Source organism: Geotrypetes seraphini, chromosome 11 (genome assembly GCF_902459505.1).
Source record: "Geotrypetes seraphini chromosome 11, aGeoSer1.1, whole genome shotgun sequence".
Lineage (NCBI taxonomy): Eukaryota > Metazoa > Chordata > Amphibia > Gymnophiona > Dermophiidae > Geotrypetes > Geotrypetes seraphini.
In genome coordinates, this window is record NC_047094.1 from 129382028 (window position 1) to 129398677 (window position 16650).

A 16650-nucleotide genomic window follows, 5' to 3' on the forward strand; every position below is an offset into this window, starting at 1 on the left:
CTATTCTTATGTTGTTATGTTAACTATATAGATAGGGCAGGATTATCTTGGACCCTGGGTAAACAGACACCTAGGAGTCCCCTTTCACTTTTTATGCCTTACTCCCAGGGATGGGTTTTCCCAACTACTTTTCCCAAGCTGTTCCATTTGCAGACCATCGCTGCTGAAATGGCTCAGGAGAAGCTGCAAGTGCTGTTTTTTGGGGTTTTTTTTTGCAACCAAGTGCGGGGGCTGAACAAGACATGCTCCTGGGCCTTGTCTCCCACATGCCCCCTAGTCCTAGTATTTTGGGAAAGCGTAAATAAGTAGTTCAAATGATTACAAGCTAATAAACACTGATTTTAAAAATATCAATAAAACAAATTGCCAGCTGAGATTAAGTTTCAGGTTTCAAGGTTACGAAAAGTTTGTTATATTGCCAAATCAGGCTTCAAGGCGGTGTACATCTAATAATTAAATTTAAAATAACAAAGGAGCATAACATAAATCACAATATAACAAAAAGACAGTATTTTATACAAATTAACACAGAGACAAACAACAAGGAAGAAAAACACAGAAAACGAGAGGGAAAAGAGAGGGTTAATAGCTGTTAAGCCTTTCATTCATTGACATATTCCTAAATATTGTATCTCTTCAATTTATTCAATTCCTCCCCCCTATTTGAGTTAGTGGTCTAAGGAAGACTGAATATATTACTAGTAAGTGAGATTATATTTTTAATTTGTTTTCTTTCTGCTTTGCTTGTACAAGAAGAATGTTCTTGTGGAATATGTAAAAATTTTCAATAAATAATAAAGTAAAAAAAGAAAACGAGAGGGAACGGGGGAGAACTACAATGTATCAAAAGAATAGAAAGGAGAAGAGAAGATTCAAGAGGGAGGAGAAAACGAAAAGTTACAAGCTGAGAAAATTAAAGGTAAAAAAACGTCCTTAAGAGGACGGTTAGAGCCCGAAGGCATCTTGAACCAGAAAGGTTTTCAGCTTTCATTTGAAATGATTTAGAGTTGTTTCGTCTCTTAGATGATTTGGGACAGAGAAGAAGGTGTGTTCTCCAAAACATGGACCGTGTCGGGTCCCAGGGTTTGTACAAAAAAAAAAAAAAAAGGGTGACAATAGTTACCGCATTTTATATTTGGTTTAATAAACACAGCCTGCATCTTGTACATACTGTCTGCAGTTTTCTCTTTTGTTTTTTTTCCTTAGGACAGAGTATACCCTTCCCACTCTTAAAAGTTTGGGTGCTGTTTCATACCATGTGTGCTTCTAGCCACATCTGGAAGGGGCGTTCCAGGGGAACCAGTTGGGTCAGGGGAGGAAAAGGATGTGCATAGACTGAATTTTCTAGTTTTCAAACAGACTTTTTCTTAAGCTCTAGCTGAATTTTCCAGTTTTCAGACTTTTTCTTAAGCTTTAGCTGAATTTTCCAGTTTTCAAACAGACTTTTTCTTAAACTCTAGTTAAATTTTCCAGTTTTCAGACTTTTTCTTAAGCTTTAGCAGAATTTTTCAGTTTTCAAACAGACTTTTTTTTCTTAAGATCTAGCTGAATTTTCCAGTTTTCAGACTTTTACTTAAGCTCTAGCTGAATTTTTCAGTTTTTAAACAGACTTTTTTTTCTTAAGCTTTAGCAGAATTTTTCAGTTTTCAAACAGACTTTTTTTCTTAAACTCTAGCTGAATTTTCCAGTTTTCAAACAGACTTTTTCTTAAACTCTAGCTAAATTTTCCAGTTTTCAGACTTTTTCTTAAACTCTAGCTGAATTTTCCAGTTTTCAAACAGACTTTTTCTTAAGCTCTAGCTGAATTTTCCAGTTTTCAAACAGACTTTTTCTTAAGCTCTAGCTGAATTTTCCAGTTTTCAGACTTTTTCTTAAGCTTTAGCAGAATTTTTCAGTTTTCAAACAGACTTTTTCTTAAGCTCTAGCTGAATTTTCCAGTTTTCAAACAGACTTTTTCTTAAACTCTAGCTAAATTTTCCAGTTTTCAAACAGACTTTTTTTTCTTAAACTCTAGCTGAATTTTCCAGTTTTCAAACAGACTTTTTCTTAAACTCTAGCTAAATTTTCCAGTTTTCAGACTTTTTCTTAAACTCTAGCTGAATTTTCCAGTTTTCAAAAAGACTTTTTCTTAAGCTCTAGCAGAATTTTTCAGTTTTCAAACAGACTTTTTCTTAAGCTCTAGCTGAATTTTCCAGTTTTCAAAAAGACTTTTTCTTAAGCTCTAGCAGAATTTTTCAGTTTTCAGACTTTTTCTTAAGCTCTAGCTGAATTTTCCAGTTTTCAAAAATACTTTTTCTTAAGCTCTAGCTGAATTTTCCAGTTTTCAAACAGACTTTTTCTTAAGCTCTAGCTGAATTTTCCAGTTTTCAAAAAGACTTTTTCTTAAGCTCTAGCAGAATTTTTCAGTTTTCAAACAGACTTTTTCTTAAGCTCTAGCTGAATTTTCCAGTTTTCAAAAAGACTTTTTCTTAAGCTCTAGCTGAATTTTCCAGTTTTCAAACAGACTTTTTCTTAAACTCTAGCTGAATTTTCCAGTTTTCAGACTTTTTCTTAAGCTCTAGCTGAATTTTTCAGTTTTCAAAAAGACTTTTTCTTAAACTCTAGCTGAATTTTCCAGTTTTCAAACAGACTTTTTCTTAAGCTCTAGCTGAATTTTCCAGTTTTCAAACAGACTTTTTCTTAAGCTCTAGCTGAATTTTCCAGTTTTCAAACAAACTTTTTCTTAAATTCTAGCTGCGTAAAATGCAACTGCGCATTCATAGCCCCAGTGGAAACTATTCACTTTTAGAACTAGTGCAAAGCTCACGGGTTAATAATATGCACAGTTTCTGTCTCAGTGCAGTCATTTTAAAATTTTCCCCCTGTCTGTACACAGGATATGGGAGCTCCAGTAACTTGGAACATAACATTGCTGGACAGACTATAGGGTATATATCCGCAAATGATGAGGTTGGATGGGGTGGAGTTAGTTTTGATGGCAACTCAAAACTGCTTGAGTACCTGAATAAATGCATGTAAAACCATTCTGAGCTCCCCTGGGAGAATGGTATAGAAAATTGAATAAATAAAAAAAAAAAAATAAAAAAAAATAGTAGTTGGAACCCAAGGTCAGTACCAGGTGAACTTTACAGTCTATGGCCCAGAAATACAGTATATATAAGAACATAAAACCATAAGAGTTGTCATACTGGGACAGACCAAAGGTCCATCAAACCCAGTATCCTGTTTCCAACAGTGGCTGGCCCAGGTCCCAAGTACCTAGCAAGATCCAAGTAGCAAAACAGATTCTATGCTGCTTTTCCTAGGAATAAATAGTGGATTTCCCAAGCCACCTCAATAATGGCCTTTGGACTTCTCTTTTAGGAAATTATCCAAACCTTTTTTAAACCCCGCGAAGCTAACCGATTTCACCACATTCTCCAGCACTGAATTCCCGAGTTTAATTGCACATTAAGAAATATTTTCATTTTGGTTTGTTTTAAATCTACTACTTAGTAGCTTCATAGCATGTCCCCCTAGTCCTAGTATTTTTTGGAAAGAGTGAGCAAGCGATTCACATCTACCCTTTCCACTCCACTCAATATTTTATAGACCTCTATCATATCTCCCCTGAATCATCTGTTCTCCAAGCTGAAGAGCTCTAGCCGCTTTATCCTTTCCTCATAGAGAAATCGTCGCATCCCTTTTATCATTTTTGTTGCCCTTCTCTGTACCTTTTCGAATTCCGCTATATCTTTGAGATATGGCGACCAGCACTGCACACAGTATTTGAAGTGTGGCCGTAACATAGAGCGATACAAGGGCATTACAACATTTTCATCTTTGTTTTCCATTCCTTTCCTAATAATTCCTAACATTCTATTTGCTTTCTTAGCAGCCACCACACATTGAGCTGAGGGTTTCAGCATATCCTCAATAATGACACCTAGATCCTTTTCCTGGGCAGTGATTCCCAACACAGAACCCAGCATCACGTAGCTATAGTTCGGGTTCCTCTTTCCCATATGCATCACTTTGCACTCGCTCACATTAAGCGTCATCTGCCATTTTGACTGGATGGACTGTACGGGTCTTTATCTGCTATCATTTACTATGTTACTATGCATGAGAAAATCCCCAAAAATATACAAATGAGAGAAAAAAATCTATATGAAAATAACAACCAAATTCTCAAAAGTATTAAATCACAAAACAAGAGAATCTAGATAAATACTAGAAAATTAAAAATACGAGAAGTCATGTTTGCAACTATATTACAAATTATCCATCAAGGATTGGATTTGGATTAGTCCAAACCGAATGATCTCACACACCACAAACAACACAAATGCCTGGACTACATCTGCTGTGAATCATCGTATCAGTTCTCTATTACACATCAAGCATTAACATCAACCATTCATCCAATTATACATAATGAACTTATAAATTGGAGATAATGTATAAGGAAGCAATGCTTACTCTTATCTTAAAATAGATTACTGCGATTCCTTCCAGTGGAATTTTCTGGGACAAGATGAAAGCCAAAGTCATTTGGGACTCCAAGGGCACAATCAGGAGTTTCATTACAACTGAACAGTGTACATATTATACATACAATTAACTGCACCTGGCAATGGTTTGTCTGTCTGACCTTGGTTTGTTTGTTTTTTTTTTTTTGTTTTTTTTTAACACACCACCCTATTGCTACTGTTCTGCCTCATCTCCTTGTTTTGAAGATTAGAGTGAAGCTCAGAGTCATGTCAACATTTATAATGAAAATGCTAGTGTTAAGTTGTATAACAAATTGTGCACCCTAAGAGTTCGCGATCTCTGAATAATGTGTTACTTCTCTTTCCAAAGCAAACACACAGAAAGAGGCAAGTGAAATGCCTTAAACCAATCCAATATAGTACTTTTATTCATCCATAAACAGTCCAACAAACAAGAACTCTTTTCTATAGTTGGTTCTCGAACAAGCTTTTGGCTTTTCTCCATACTTCTCTTTCCATCCACACACAAGAATTTGTTGCCGGAGAATGTGGTGAAATCAGCTAGCTTAGCGGGGTTTAAAAAAGGCTTGGATAATTTCTTAACAGAGGTCCATAGGCCATTATTGAGATGGCCTGGGGAAATCCACTGCTTATTCCTAGTATTCCTGCCCAGCAACCACGATAAAACAACTACAAACAATACAAAACACAGCCCTAAGACTCATCTGCTCGCTGAAAAAATACGACCACATTACAGAGGCATACCACGACTCCAACTGACACCCAATACAAGCAAGAGTACACTTTAAATTCCATTGCCTACTATTTAAAGCTATAAATGGAAACAGCCCAACCTACTGGAACAACCGACTAACTCAATCCACCTCAACCAGACACAGGAGAACCCACACACTATTCACACACCCGCCGACCAAAAATGTCAAACGAAGAAAAATGTATGACAACCTACTGGCCACCAGAGCAGCAAAACTGGACAGACAATCCACCAATCTGCTGATTTCTACCACAGACTACAAAACCTTCAAAAAAGAAACAAAAACTCTACTCCTCAAAAAAATACATAAAACCTATATAACACAACCAGATCCGTCCCAATCTTCACCTACAATTACTATCTACTCCTTAGCAAATCAAAAATGTTCAAACTACTCCTAATGTATTTCCCAATATCATGACAATTCTTAGATAATCCGCCTTGAACCGCAAGGTAATGGCGGAATAGAAATCACTAATGTAATGTATAAGCAGCATAAAATCTGTTTTACTACTTGGGATCTAGCTAGGTACTTGGGACCTGGGTTGGCCACCGTTGGAAACAGGAGATTGGGTTTGATGGACCTGTGGGTTTAGAAATCCTGATACTCAGGTTCCGTCAGTGATTCCACTGGCTTCAGGCACATTCTTGATGGTGGAAGAGAATTCTAGAGGACTTGGGGTTATCTTGGACTCATCTCTTTCTTTTGAACCACAGATGACCAATTTATGGAGAAAAAATGTTTTTCGTATGAGTCAACTCAGGCAGCTGCGATCATTTTTATCAATCAACATCAATGTGCTTATTTCGTTCAGAGGTTAATTTGGCAACATCTCGATTATTGCAATTCTTTATATGTTGGTTTAAATGGTGCTAAGTTTCGGAAATTACAACATTTCCAGAGCACCGCTGTTCATTTATTTTTTTTTTTAATTATTGCTACATTTTTATTTGACTTACTTTGGCTTCTTGTGAAAGCACATAAGGGCAAATTCTATAAGAGCACCCAAATGTTAGGCGCCTACGTAGGCCCCGTTCAGCGCGATTCAAGTAAAATGAATCACGCTGAGCGGAACCTATTTTGGAGGCGCCCAAGAAATAGGCCAGCTCTAGACACAACTAAAAATTAGGCGCCTAGCTGAGCACTTAAGAACGCTTAAGAGCAGTGATTCTGCAACAAGGCGCCTAACGTTTAGCCACGCCCACACCTAGCGCCTATTTTTTTGAAGGCCGTCAAAATTTTTAGAGCCGCCTTGTTGCAGAATTGCGCTTTCTTGATAGGCGCCTAGGTTTCAATCTGCGCTGATTAAAAAGCTTAATTGAGCTTGTTATTCGATTTCGATAGGCGCCGATCTAGATGGGCGCCTCCGAAATAGGTGCCCAACTTTAGGCGCTGGTTACAGAATCTGGGCCTTATTTCCTTTAAAATAGGCTGCATTGTTTTCCATATTACATTACGTTACTGACTTCTATTCCGCCTGTTCCTTGCAGTTCAAGGCGGATTACATCAAAAGATGACTGGACATTTCCAGGAAAAATTACAATTTAAGGAGCTGGTTACATAATAGAGTCGTGAGGAGGGATTAAAAGATTAGAAGAATAAGGATTACGTTTCAGAGAGGTTACGTGGTGGATGCTGGAAGCTTTGTTGAGTTATAGGGGAATATTACGGGAAGAGAGGAGAGGTTCAGGGGAGAGATACCGGGAGGGGGGGAGGGGGGAGAAGGAAGAGGGAGTTAAGATATCTGGATAAATTTTTTGAATAACAGGGTTTTGATTTCATTTCGGAAAGATTTAAAGTCACTTGTTGCTGTCAGCAGGTTGGAGATTAGGGGGTCCAGTTTTGCTGCTTGAGTTGCTGGTAGGTAGTCATACATCCTTTTGCGTTGAGTTCCTTTGAAAGGGGGGTAGGAAAATGGGGACTGGGTTCTCCTTTGTCTGGATGAGAGGTTCTGATTTAGGCGGTTGGTTAGATGGGTGGGTGCAGTTCCGTTTAATGCTTTGAATGATAGGCAGTAAAATTTGAATTGAATACGAGCTTGTATTCAATTCAATTTCCTAATTGTGTTTAGGAGCCTTCAGGCCCTTAATTACCCTGTATGTAATTGCCGTCAGTACAGTAAAAATTTTTTATAAACATATGTCTTAATCGTTAATTTTGTTTTAATGTTATATTAAACTTTGTACAACGCTTTGTAGTATCGATAAAGCGTTTAATCAAAAATCTGAATAAACAATAAACAATAAACAATATAGGTAGCCAGTGAAAATCTAGATAGGCGTTGGTAATGTGGTCGAATTTTCCAAGTGAATAGATCAGTCTGAGGGCTGTGTTTTGTACAGTCTGTAATTGTTTTATTAAATTTGTGGGGCATGGTAGGTAGAGGATATTGCAGTAGTCTACTAAACTTAGGATTAGGGATTGGACTATGAGTCTATATTGCTCTTTTTCGAAGAATTTTCTTATTTTTTATAGATTGCGCATGGTAAAGAATGCTTTTCGAGTGATCTTGTTGATTTGAACCTGCAAGGTGCATCATATTCTAAACGGTCATCCATTCTTCCAGCTGATCTAGTCTCTGCTGTGAGGCCATGGCCTGAGCAGTTAAAGCTGCATTCTCCATTTTAATTTCTTTAGAAGAGTCTAATTGAGCAGCCAGCATTTCTTCCAGGATTTGCATCTGAGCTAGGCCTGTCCTTGGGTGCCCCCCATTTTCTCTGGTGGCAGAGGATCAGACTTGCGACACTTGGAAGGCGATGACATTTGATTTCTCTTCCATCTGCAGTTGATACATAGGAATATTGCAAAAGTCAGCGGCCTCTTTTGTTCAGAGAAAGGATGACAGCACCGCGCCTCAGACTGATGTTTTTATAGCTACCTAACAAAAACAAAACACCTACCTTAAGAAAACAGAAGCCACTTATATTGTCTCAACAATGAGATGGAGTCTTAAATTCCAAAGAATTACTGTCATGTCATCAGAGCTTCCATCCAAGTCACTTGGCAGGAAAAACATACTGCACTCCCTTCCGTGTCTTGCCTATTAGGTCTCTGCAAGTGACATCCTATTTGCAAGGGCTATCAGCAGGTACCCCTGTGTGGCTTTTGCGGCTGTGCGGGCTGGAAGAAAGCCAGGCGCTAGTCTCCGGCTCGCAAGGGATCAACAATGCACGCCAGTGTGGGCTAGCAGACATAGCAAGAAGCTGCGAAAAAGCGACACAGTTGTAATGATTTAGGAGGGGAAGGATGCAACGCTTGCGTCAAGTGGGGCAGAGGTCTACTACACCAATACTCACAGCCTCATAAATGTTCTGCACTTGTAATAAAACTTAAAAATGCACTTATATACCGCAGTTCATTAGGAGTTCTATGCGGTTTACAAAAGAATATAAAAACATATGACCTAGTAATTACCGTAAAAACAGTAAAAACATATGACCTAGAAATTACAAATATTTCTTAAATAAATAGGTTTTCAATAGTTTCCTGAATTACTGGTAAGAGACGGAACTAACTAACGGATTTACAAACTCTTTATCACAAGAAGCTGCCTGAAATGTTAGGACAGAACAAATGGGACAGATAAGAGTTGGGGAGTTTTTTTGCAGAGAGAATGATAGGTATCATATGGTGAGTGGGAGTTAGGAGTTGAAAGAAGCCTCGAAAAAGTAGGCTTTTAGCTTGGACTTGAATACTGCTAGAGACGGAGCCTGACGTAATGACTCAGGCAGTCTGTTCCGGCTAAACGGTGCAGCAAGACAGAAGGAACGGAGTCTGGAATTGGCAGCGGAGGAGAAGGGTACAGCTAGGGTTTATGGAATGGAGTATAGGGGGAGATAAGTGAGGAGAGATATTGAGGGGGCTATAGAGGTGTTTGAACTGTATTCCAAAACAGATGGGGGCAGCCAATGAAGTGACTTGGGGAGAGGGCTCATGTGAGCATGGCAGCTCACGCGGAATATAAGTCATGTATCAGGATTTTGAATGGATTGAAGGTGAGAGAGGTGGTCGAGTGGAAGACCTGAGAGAAGCCAATTGCAGCAATCTAAGTGAGAGGTGATGACAGCGTGGATAAGACAATCGAGAAACGGATTACAACACATTGGTGACAAATTCTGGCAAGCAGATTGGAATATATATTATGAGAAACAGTGATATAAAGGACTATACTAAAGACTTTTGAGAGCTTTAGCCACTATACAGTATAGTCCTATTAAGGGTAGAGGAACATCGAAAAAGAGTTTATTAAACAGAAATAGGGAACAGGAGTAAGCATGAAATGGGGTGTTCTAGAAGCATAGCAAAAGAAACTCGGATATGTGAAATATCGATAATATAATGTGTATATTTGTGACATCATTATCATTTTTTGTGAAAGTGTGGCACATTATATTATGTGTTCTAGAAGCATGTCATGTTTTAAATTTGCAGATGTTATATAAAAGACAAATGATATTTTCTTTATTTTTATTATTCCTTATTTTTGTGAGCTTTCATTGGGTCTGGGGGGTTAGTTTTTGGGTTATTTTATTTCTTTAATGAAAAGGTTTACACATAATTTAGGGGGGTAGGCAAGGGAGGAGGAGGGGATAGGGGAGAGGTGAATAGGAAAAGGGGAAGGGGTAAGAAATAGGGGGAGGGTATTGAGAGATGTAATTAGAAATTAAGGCCACCAAATACCCAATACAGCCCGAACTTAAACTCCTAGGAGTAACGATAGACAGAAGCTGCACAATGCAGGCCCAAATCAACAAGACAACCCAGAAAGCTTTTCTAACCATGATAAATCTTCGTAAAATAAGAAAATTCTTTGACATAGAACAATATAGGCTCATTGTCCAATCCCTAGTCTTAGGTCTACTGGACTACTGCAACTCCCTCTTATCTGCCATGCCCAGCCAACATGCTAAAACAACTGCAGACTATACAAAACACCGCTCTCAGATTGATCTACTCATTGAGAAAATATGACCACATCACCACTACTTACCTAGACTCACACTGGTTACCAATACAAGCACGAATTCAATTCAAACTTTACTGCCTATTATTCAAAGCATTAAATGGCTCTGCCCCCCCCCCCCACACACACACCTTAACAACCACCTAAATCAGACCCTCACTACTAGACAAAGAAGAACTCCGACCCCATTTACCTATCCTCCACTCAAAGGTACACAGCGCAAGAAGATGTTTGACAACCTACTTGCGACGCAAGCAGCAAAACTCGACCACTCCATTTCCAACCTGCTGACAGCAACGCGCGATCTCAAAACATTTCGAAGAGAGATCAAAACCCTGCTATTCAAGAAATATGTTCAGACTCCTTAGCTCCCACCCCCTCCCTCACCTCCCCGGTAAATTCCCTTCTCTGGTAATTTTTTCCTTTTCTAAATATCAACCAAGAATACAGCTCCCTAAAATGTAAAGCTCCTGGAAATGTCCAGCTTTCTTAGTTCTTAGTTGTTATCCTATTTGTAATATTGACTAGAAATGTCCAATACTTATTTGTTATCTAATTCGCAATATCTCCTAGAAATATCCAGCATTCTTATCTCACTTGTAACCAAAAAAATTGTAACTATCCTGGAAATGTCCAGTTAGCTCTTTTGTAAACCGCCTAGAACTGCAAGGTACAGGCGGAACAGAAGTCACTAATGTAATGTAATGTAATTTGGAAACATATTTTGAAGAAATGAAAGACATTTGATGGAAATTAATGATGAATTTTAATGTATGACTATTTTATTGTATTATATTATTGTATATTTACTGATTTCTTCAATAAAATGTTATAAAGTAAGGTAAAATTAAATTTAAAAAATATTAATAACTTCATTTATGGTATTGAATAATGTATATGCATGAGACATATTTTCATGCCTTTCTCCTCCATTATATGCAAATCTCTCTCATGCATATTCATTAGGGATATCCAGAAAACCAGGACAGGGTTAAGAACCACTGATTTAAAAAATACAATGTTCATATTTGTTTTTACAAGTTCATACTGTTGGGGGGTGAGGGGAACAATATCGGAATATTTGTGATTGTTAAGTTTAATTATCAAAATCTCCAGGCAGAAGGTTAGGGCCTTGGAAATTTCTTGGCGCACAAGGCCGGAGGTTTGCCTAGGGCAGGGGTGTCAAAGTCCCTCCTCGAGGGCCGCAATCCAGTCGGGTTTTCAGGATTTCCCCAATGAATATGCATGAGATCTATTTGCATGCACTGCTTTCATTGTATGCTAATAGATCTCATGCATATTTACTGGGGGAATCCCGAAAACCCGACTGGATTCCAGCCCTCGAGGACCGGAGTTGCCCACCCTTGATCTAGTCACTTGACTCCTTATTCACCTAAGACAGGGGGGTCAAAGTCCCTCCTCGAGGGCCGCAATCCATTCAGGTTTTCAGGATTTCCCCAATGAATATGCATGAGATCTATTTGCATGCACTGCTTTCATTGTATGCTAATAGATCTCATGCATAGTCATTGGGGAAATCCTGAAAACCCAACTGGATTGCGTCCCTTGAGGAGGGACTTTGACATCCTTGGCCTAGGGCCTAATACCATTGCATGGCCTTGACTTGGTCTAAGTCACTTCTGTCAAAGCAAGAAATGCTTGAAGTACAGATACTTGCCTCTACAATCCCTTACAAAACTGTTTTGAAAATACTAGAGCAAGGCTTATACTAATCCCAAGTGTCATGTCACTATGGTGATTACAAATATTTTCTTTTTGCATTTTTGCATGGCTACTGTTGCCACTGAAACAGGCGTGATCTTGTGAGAACTGCACAGCAGTGAATTTGAGCTGTGAATGAACTCCAGAGCTGGTTTTATGAGACTTATAGAGCTTAAACCCTCTGAAAAGCAAGTGGTGTGGAGAAGCAGATCACAAAAAAAATAGGGGGGGGGGGGGGGAGGAGAGGCTAGAGAATTGAGGGTAGCTTGTAGCCTGGAAGGAAACAAAGAAAGGAAGGAGATAGTGGGATCAAGGCTAAGGATGAGGAGGGATCTGAGAAGAGAAACTGGTGGCTAAGAAGGGGAATGAGAGAGACTTGGGACAGGAAAGGAGGACTGAAAGATTGACACTGCAGGGCACAGTGGGAGTCTTGAGTGTGTTGTGGATAGATTGGCGGTGGGGATAGGGTTATCAGACGTCTGGGAAACCCTGGACATGCCCTCTTTTTAGAGGACTGTCCGGGTTCACGGATGGACTTGCCAAAACCCGGCAGTTTGTCCAGGTTTTGGAATGCCCCGAACTCTGGCTCTGCGCACGCTTGAGACCCTCCAGGCTCGACCTGGACATTGGGGGAAAAAAAAGAGAATAGGCTTTGGGCGGAACGGGGCAGGGCTGGAGGCAGAATGGGTTGGGGCTGGAGGCGGGGCCACGCATCTGGGTTTCTCCATCTTCAAATACGGTAACCCTAATAAAGAGGGCAATTAAAAAAATCCCCTCTGCAAGTAAACGGCTGCTTACGTAATTAGGTCATGCCTAAAAGCAGGGGTGTCAAAGTCCCTCCTTGAGGGCCGCAATCCAGTCGGGTTTTCAGGATTTCCCCAATGAATATGCATTGAGAGCAGTGCGTGCACATAGATCTCATGCATATTCATTGGGGAAATCCTGAAAACCCGACTGGATTCCGGCCCTCGAGGACCGACTTTGACACCTGTGCCTAAAAGTATGTGTGGTACAAGGCAGCACATATGTTAATTGCGGGCTTGCTCTGGGGGCAGAGCCGCAAAAGACACAGTTGCCGCGTGTTGATACGAGAGGCGTAAATGACGCTTATACTTCAATCTAGGTACTATTTCTTTGGAATGATATCAGAGTGCCTTTATTAAAAATGGCACCGTTCAGCCCTACAATTTTGGCTAAAGAATTCCCTTTGTATTTCATCTGCGTCTGTAAAGCGCTCTGAATTGTTAAGGTTATTGTTATTACTAATCTAGGTTCTCTGTTATAAACTTGTAATTAAAAAACAAGCTGATTTCTCAATTAAAAGTCAACTTTGCACTTAAGAACAGCTTTTCCACTTATTCATTTCCCTCTAGTACAAAAACAAATGAACGAGACTGGCCTACATTATTTTGCTGAGCATAATGTGCCCACACCCAGTATCAATGAAAACTCCTGCCAACGCTTTTCAGATGAGGGTTAGTCAGCTTCTCCTTCCTAGTGCTGAATTCTCTCCCCACTTTTTTGCCTTGGCGAATCAGAGCTCCTGCTCCTGGTAAGCATATTAATCCTCCCCTCACCCTGATCCCTAGGTCTCTTTACTACAGTAGACCTTTATTCTCCTTCCATCTGGACACTGGCTTTTCAATTGCCAATTTGCACTTGCGTTTCAGTTCTTCCCCACCCCAAGGTCATTGCACCCTGGGTAGCCACCCCTGATTGGAGCTTACAGGCACCAGCTCTGTGGTTACTTCGGCACTTCTAATATTGAAAGGGTGAAGGGACTTGTAGTTAGTTACACCAGTGTCTCTCAAACTTTTTTTTTTTTTTTAGCTATGGCACACTAAAAGGAGCAAATGTTTTTCGTGGCACACTGAAATGATAAAAACTGCAAAACCAACAAAAAAATAAATTTGAGAGTTAATTATTTAAAGTTCTTTAAGCTATGTATGGGTAATTGTAACAATGGTGAAAGTAGGTAGAATTGCTAATCGATGCAATGGATGTGCTTGTTTTTGAGTGCAAATTAACTCAAAACATGGCTTGATAGTTGACAATCAAACACACATTTCATCAATTCCCATCTGCAGTTCTTTTTTTTTTTTAATTTAATTTGTCAGAGCTACAAATCCAAGTTTGCAAAGCTAAGAAGATCCAAATGGTAGTAAAGCCTTGATTGCTTTGATGCTCAAGTTAGAATAACTACTGCACAAAATATAAAAATAAAATTACTTGCCCTTAGTTTTCAAGGACCAATCACATCAAAGAATGATGCCTGTCTGGGCAGTTGTATCCTTATGCAGACAGACGGTCATAACATTGACAGACTCTTGCATATGCAGGTTTACCAGACGTCCAGATAGCTTTTAAAAACCCGGCACTTTGTCTGAGTTTTCAAAGGTTCCAGCTAGGAGCGATGTTGGGACGGCATCTGCGCATGCATGAATGCAACGTGGTCACACCAGCGCAGATGTGCTCCCAAATGAACAGGTTGAGGGGGCGGGGCGGGGCAGGGGTGGGGCTGAACAGGGCATGACTTGGGCAGAACTGGACGAGCCTGGGGGGCGGGGAATGGGTCCAGATTTTAGTTCCAGAAAATCTGATGACCCTACGCGTATGCAATGCACGTGTCGTCTGTTATTGTGTATGCTTTATGAAGGGAATTTTTAAACATAAACTAAAATTCTGGAATCTCTCATGGCACAGTTTGAGAGACACTGAGTTACACATTCAAAGCAGTTTACATACAGCAAGGGTGTCAAAGTCGGTCCTCAAGGGATTTCCCCAATGAATATGCATGAGATCTATTTACATGCACTGCTTTCATTGTATGCTAATAGATCTCATGCATATTCATTGAGGAAATCCTGGAAACCCGGCAGGATTGCGTCCCTCGAAGACCGACTTTGACACTTGTGAAATAAGTCCTGTTTTGCACCTGGGATAATGGAGGATTAAGTGACTTGCCCAGGGTCCTGGGGAGCAGCACTGGGAATCGATCCCACAACCTCAGGGTGCTGAGGCAGCCCTTGTATCACTAGGCCAGGGGTAGGCAATTCCGGTCCTCAAGAGCAGGAGCCAGGTCAGATTTTCAGAATATCCACCATAAATATGCATGAGATAGATTTGCATCTCAAGGAGGCAGTGCATGCAAATCCATCTCATACATATTCATTGGGGAGATCCTGAAAACCTGACCTGGCTCCGGCTCTCGAGGACCGGAATTGCCTACCCCTGCACTAGGCCACAATCTTGAGGGCATTCCCCCTTCCCATAGGCTCCTAAAACTGCTATTAACGCACTGAACTGGACAAAGGAGCCAGCCCCATCCCTTCTTCCTCCAGCCCGCCCGTGCAAGAGTTAAATAAGCGCAGGTCAGTGAAAGGGGCGAGGCTTGGGGCGAGGGCTGCTCCACCCTCTCTCCCCCTCCACCCCGCGAGGTCGGTCTTTAGCCTGAACAATAACATCACTTACCAGCTCGGGATTCCCTCGCGTCCACTTTACTCAGACTCTGTCTGCGCTCTCTTTGCTTCTTTTCTTTTCTTTTTCTTAATTTTAACTCCCCTCGCCCACCTGACGCACCCCTCTTTTCCGCGACTCAGTGGTACTTCCCCTCGCGAGCCGCGCAAAGTGAGGTTTCAGGGCGAGAAAGGAGGCGCGCCTCCTGCTGGTGCGCGCGCAGTAAGTGGCGCGAGGCTAGCACGCTAGACCAGGGCGGTTCCGGCAGCCTCAACCGGTGCGTTGCAAGCCTCATTCTTGTGCACCAATAGCCTCTGTCGATGCATTCCAGACCGAGCTTCGTTCTGTGCACTCAGCCAGCTCTGTCCTGTCCTTTGCTCTGGCTTGAGCTCTTTTTGACTAAATTTTGAAAATGTGAACATCATAATCATCCAAGAATAGAAATGTTGTATCACTATCAAAATTAAGGTCTCTCAAAAACATAGGAACATATTATTGCTTATGTTCTATACCTGTAAAAGAAAAAAAAAGTGAAGAACGGATCCGACGGATCTTATTTTAAATCCTCACGGATCCTAATACTGATACCTTCAGATCCTCTAAATGTGTCCTGCAGTCAAGTTTTCACTGCTGATGCTCTTTGGCATGTGTTAGGAGTCCCCCTGGATCCTCCTTGTCCTTTCTAGCCATCTGAGTACATCAGAAGAGGTGGTATCGAATGGGCTCACCGCATTGCAAAAGCAATAGCGGTCCCAAATCCAGGAGATCCGTTTTCTACCCAGAGTAAAAAGCATATGCATTTGTTTGATTCAGAGTCGCTCTGAGATATTTGTAGCAAATATGACTTCCATTCCCAACCTTTCCAAAATCCCACTCTTATACTTCACTCTTCACAATTAAGTACAAAATAGATGTATTGAACAGTTGATGTTCCTAAATGATATGAGATCATCTTTCATTTGCCCAGGTCACCACACAGAGTGAAAATTTTCTATTTTCTTTTTCATTTGATAAGTGAGTTTTTCCATTAGGTAGGGGATACTTTCCCAGCCTTTAGTTAGATCACATCTTGTTGCCATTAGTCGATGATGAAAACTCATCAAGGTGTGTTCTTGGATTAAACATTAATCTTCCTTATTTAATACATAAATTTCATATTGAATTGAAAGAATGGTATTAGTAATGGATAAAATGCATTTCTGTATTTCCTTCCAAAAGGGTTGAAATTGTGGGCAATTCTACCCTATGTGTCAAAGGGGCT

The 16650-nt window shown here is 40.3% G+C and overlaps 1 protein-coding gene across 1 annotated transcript in view; it reads right to left on the reverse strand.

Moving 5' to 3' along the window:
• LOC117369432 (protein-glutamine gamma-glutamyltransferase E-like) overlaps positions 1-15637 on the reverse strand; it is a 35665-nt gene extending 20028 nt beyond the window's left edge. Inside the window, exon 1 of the mRNA XM_033964007.1 lies at positions 15405-15637. The gene's annotated coding sequence lies outside the window, so the exon portion shown is untranslated. The remainder of the gene's footprint in view (positions 1-15404) is intronic.
• Between the last annotated feature and the right edge of the window lie 1013 nt (positions 15638-16650).